The sequence below is a fragment of the Leptodactylus fuscus genome, chromosome 8, assembly GCF_031893055.1.
Source record: "Leptodactylus fuscus isolate aLepFus1 chromosome 8, aLepFus1.hap2, whole genome shotgun sequence".
Classification (NCBI taxonomy): Eukaryota; Metazoa; Chordata; class Amphibia; order Anura; family Leptodactylidae; genus Leptodactylus; species Leptodactylus fuscus.
The window spans coordinates 731,653-737,321 of NC_134272.1; positions in this window are offsets into that span (position 1 = coordinate 731,653).

The window sequence follows — 5,669 nt, forward strand, 5'->3', positions numbered from 1 at the left end:
CGAAACTGCCATGGAGAACGAGTACATGTCATGGGTATATAAGACAGAGATCCAGGGCGTCAACCAGCACCCCATGTAGGGACCTGGGGCGATACATAATACAAAGATCAATACTAGATTTAGCTTTATCGTGATGGGGGATGGGAGCTAGTGCTCAGTGATCCACTTTCCAGGTGCCCTGAATTGTATGACACGTGGTAATGGCAGCCATCTCCCCGCTCTGTATACTCCTGAGGTAATAACAGAAATCTCTCATGTATACAGTATATAGAAAATGCCTAGTGCACCTATAGTGTATACAGTGTATATAAAATGCCTAGTGCACCTATAGTGTATACAGTATATATAATAGTGCACCTATAGTGTATACAGTATATATAATAGTGCACCTATAGTGTATACAATATACCTGGCTCCCAGCACTCTGCCTGTCAACTCCTCACATTCCCCCCTTCCCCCCGTGTTCAGACCTGTAGGGGCGGACACTTTTGGCCCACATACAATGGGTCCTGGATATTCCCCTGCAGCTCGCCCGTCCTTTGTTCCTCAGTGCTGTGATGCTATAATGTCTCTCCGGGGGTGTAAGCGTCCTACTCAGGTCAGTGGCAAAATTTAGGATGACCCTGCGGTAATGGCCCGATATTCCCAGGAAAGCTCTTACTTTTTATTTAAGGGTTGGGGTCAGTTTTGAATGGCCTCCACTTTGTTACCCTGGGGTGTTATTGCCCCTCTCCATGTTACACACCCCAGGTGTCGCCCCTCTCCCCGTTACGTACCCCCAGGTGTCGCCCCTCTCCCCGTTACGTACCTCAGGTATCGCCCCTCTGTTACGTACCCCAGGAATTTAGTGCGGTCTGAACTTTTGGCAAGTGACTCTCCCAGTCTGTACTAAAGATGACGGTGTCCTCCAGGTAGGCTGAAGCAGACCCTCGATGGGGCCCCATGTAACCCCAATGGCACTGTCACATATTGGTACAAGCCCTCTGGGGTGACAGTCTTTCCTCCGGCCTCTTTAGTGAGCGGCACCGGCCAGGGTCCTTTGGTTAAGTCGGGGGTGGAGAAATACCCGGCCTGTCCCAACCTCTCCATTAACTCCTCAGCTCCGGGCATTGGGGAGGCAGCAAATTCTGACACTTCATTCAGTTTATGGAAATCATTACAGAACCTTCTGGAACCATCTGGCTCAGGGATCAGAACAATGGGATTGGACCAGTCCCTCTTTGACTCCTCAATTTCCCCAAGTGCCACCATATCTTTGACCTCCTCAGCTATGGCTTGTCTATGAGCTTCAGATACCCTGTATGGTGTTAGATTACCCCGTACCTGCGGCTCGGTGACAATGTCATGTTCTATCACATGGGGGCGTCCTGGAGACTCAGAAAACACATCAGTATTTCTCTGCACCTTCTCTCCTGTCTCCTATTTCTGGGCCTTACACGGGGTCTCTGTGCCCCTCAGGTGAAGCCCTACCAGGAGTAGTAACCTTAGAGGGGCACCTACTGACACCAGCACCTCCGGGTCCTTCCAGGGTTTAGTACATTTATATGGTAGATTTGTTCGGGCTTCCTCTTGCCCGGCTGGTACCTTATAGTTTACTTCCCCCAACACCTGATAACTAAAGGTCCTAAGTTTAGCCGTTCTGTTATAAATATGGCTCTTGGACATTTGGGCCTCCTCCATAGGTTCCTTAACCACTTCCGGACCACCCGTTGGGTATATACATCCGGAAGGTGGCTGCCTTGTTCTGACAGAATGTACTGCTACGAAATTGTGCAGCTGCTGAAACTGGGAGGGGGCTGTATCGTCAGCCGGAGCTCCCAGAGAGAAGGTAGGAAAGGTTTATTACCTTCCCTGCCTTCTCCATCGCTGTGTATATGTTAGCGGCATTCTATAGTATGCCTAAAACTAGCCGGCAATGTATGAAACGATTCGTCATTTCTCACATTCTAGGCATTCTATACAATGCCAAACAAGCCGGCAAAGTATGAAATGCTAGGCAGTGACCTCCGTTCTCGCTTGGCTTCATCGGGCTCCTCAGCAAGGCACTAGCAGCAGCAGCATCTCCGATGATGAGAAGAAGTTCTGCGCCATTTTTGAGTCATGACTGGATCGGGGCTGTGTGCAGGAATAACTGTGTGGCAGGACGGGACATGTATGGCGGTGCCGGCTGCTGTGAGCGCCCGCTGTGAGGATGCCATGCCACTGTCTCTGGTACCCGCAGCAGTCATTCTCCAGGAGATAAGGGAGGACACCAGACACACAGCGCCTGCTGGGGGGGCTCAGGTTTGAAATTATTCAGTTTAAGCGGGGCTATGAGTGGGGGAGGGGGGGTTCAGTGGCGCTGTCATCTCCTCCATGGGTACCTGTAACTGACAGAACACCCCCCACATTAGTGTCACCCTTGTTGTGCTGCTTCTATAGGGGGTCAGACATCTTCTCAGGGCTTATGGGCTGCCTGTCACGGAGCAAATTGGGGTAGGAAGACTGCGGGGGATGTATCTGCTGACTGCTCTGAAAGAAGGATCATGAATGATAATCTGTTTTCCCTTAGCCCAGACAGCAGCACAACTGGGGTATTCCTGCCCCTAATGAGCTGTTAGGACAGGGGGAATCTTGAATTACCTAACAGCTTTGACCCCTATAAGAGGCCGGAAGACCTGCTCCTCCCTTGTGTTAGTAACAAGTATGATATACAGAGCAATTTATGCCAAGAGATAAACACACATACACAAAAATTTTGTACAACAGTACCTCCTAGGGAGGGAGCCTTGTGCTGCTGTTTGGGCTAAGGGAAAACAGATTATCATTCATAATCCTTCTTTCCCCCTACGCCCAACAGCAGCACAACTGGGGATTTAGCAAGTATCGCTATTACCCTAGGGTGGGTGATCCTGGCAGGCTGATGCCAAGACTGAGTGCCCAAATTCTGTAGCATCGGCCGTACGCCAGTCCAATCTGTAGTGTTTGGCAAAAGTCAGCTGTGAGCTCCAAGAGGCTGCAGCACATATCTGCTCTAGAGAGAGGAACCGTGTCTCTGCCCATGATGTCGCCACTGATCGGGTGGCATGGGCTCGTAGGAAATCTGGAACAGGAAGATTCTGAGCCCGTAGGGAACAGCTAATGGCTTCTCTGATCCATCTAGACAGGGTTACCTTTGATGCTTTAGCGCCTCTATTGTGGCCAAACACATTGACTAGAAGATTCTCTGATCTTTGGAACGGTGCTGTACGGTCCAGGTAGATACGTAGAGTTCTTACCAGATCCAGTGTGTGTAGCTTCTCCTCCTGCTCAGTGGCAGGCGAGGGAAAGAACCCGGTAGGGTGATCAATTGATTGGTGTTCTGAAGTGTGGGTACCTTCGGCAAGAATCCTGGGACGAACCTTAGCTGTACTCTGTCAGGGAAGAAGGTTATGAAAGGTTCGGAGGCTGCTAGAGCCTGCAATTCGCCAACCCTCTTGGCGGAGGTTATTGCCAACAGAAAGGTCACTTTAAATGCCAGGTACTTCCAGTCCACTTCAGATAAGGGTTCGAAGGGGGGCGCACAAAGCCCTTGTAGAACCGCGGCCAGGTCCCACCTGGGGACAGGGGGCCGTACCTGGGGGCGGAGCCTGGCAGCCCCCCTAAGGAACTGTTTGACAAGAGGATCTTGTGATAACCGTGTTTCCAGGAGAGCAGATAGAGCTGACACTTGAACCTTGAGGGTGGCAGGTGCTAGTCCTCTCTCCAAGCCATTCTGTAAGAACTCTAGGACTGCATCTCTGTCTGGATCGCGGTGGCTGCCTGTACACCAATCACGGCATATCCGGGTGATCCTCTGGTAGCTCTGATTGGTTGCCTCTGCTCTTGAATGGGCTAAGGTACTTAGCACTCCCTGGGACAATCCTCTGTCTGCGCGTATGGCGCGATTAACCTCCAGGCAGTGAGGTTGAATTTGTCTAGGCCCAGGCAAGGCCGACTGTTCAGTGACACCAGGTTCCTGACTGGTGGAAGCCTCCAGTAGTTCCCCCCCGACTCTTAAGGATAAGGTCGGTGAACCATGCCCTTTTTGGCCAGAATGGCATGATCACTATTGCCGAGGTCTGGTCCTGCCTGAGTTTCGTCATACCTTCAGGATCATCGGGATGGGAGGGGACACGTATGCCAGTTCGAACCTCCATGGGCGCATGTGCCACAGGGCCCAAGGAACTGCATCTAGGGTAGCGGACATCAATCCAAGGACCTTCATGGCCGTCCTGATGGTGACCTTCTGTGTAGAAGATAAATGATGTACTGCCCGAGCAATTTTCCTTTTGCGAGGAGAAGGAAGAGAGACCATCATGCTGAGAGAGTCTAGAATAAGTCCCAGGAACTGAACTTGAATTGATGGCACCACTACTGACTTCTGCCAGTTTACCAGCCACCCCAGCTTGTCTAGTAGAGCTACAACGGTCTGCACCTGTGTGGTAAGAACCTCCTTTGAATGAGCTTTGAGAAGCCAGTCGTCCAGATAGGGGACTATAAATATGCCTTGAAGGCGCAGGGCGGCAGTGACCGGAGCTATGACCTTTGTGAAGGTGTGGGGGGCGGAGGATATGCCGAACGGGAGGGCTGCGAACTGGAAGTGCACCACTTTCCCTATTAAATTACAATGGAAAGTATAGGCAGGTGCAGTTCACAAAACATCCACAAGATGATGCATTAATAGACCCCCAGGTGTGCTGGCTCTGATGAAATAGAAATACTGTTAAATATATAGAAGGAATGGGGGAGAAACCGCTTTACCTTATATGCAAACGTCCATACCATCTCAGTCTGCAAGGACTATTAAAGGGAATGGGCACGAGCAGTACCGGGACATTACACATTCCCCTGGCTTTCAGAGGAAGGGTCATGCTGCAGCAGTGTTACTCCTGTACTAACATCCCCCTCATCTGCCAATTTAGCAAACTTGTTGGGGTGTGCCAGTTCAGGACTAACCTCCCTGGCACTCTTCCCTCTACCCCACTGCTTTCTAACTGTCACCCAGCTAGCTGCCTCAAGTTCCTGCACCTCCATGCTACCATCCCCCTCTGCACTTGCCCCAACGAGCAGCTGCTCTGTGAGCAACAAACTCCTTTCCATGTTATCAATGGATTGCAGTGTTTCAATTTGCCCATTTAGATCCATGATCTGGGCTTCCAAATGTGCAATGTGCTTGTATCTTTCACAACAGTAGGCCCCCTCAAGCGGCTGCTCAAGCAGAGCATACATGTTGCAAGATGCACACTGGACTGCATTGGTAAGTATGGAGCTCATCTTACCTGATGGGGAATGTTACAGCAACACAAACAAATGCAAAGAGTGAAAGGGTTTTCCTTGTAAAGTCCCTGAATCTAAGTCACACTTAGGAACAAACCACACTCGCTAGCTCCCACACTCACAAGCTCCCACTCCCACACTCGCTTTATACTTAGCTTTTTTAAAGCTGTTCCAAGCAGGCCAGAAAGCTGCCACTGATTTCTCTGGTTGCAAAGGGAATGCAGACAGCAAACAGCAGCAATGTATCCCCTCTTAATTAGGTAAGCAGCTCCAGATGGTCACCTGTGTCTTATACGGGAGTCTTCCCCCTTTTTAAAAGCTCTACTCACACCAAGGGCCAAAAACACTGCTGGTGCAAGGATCTACTCACTCCAAGGGCCAAAAGCACTGTA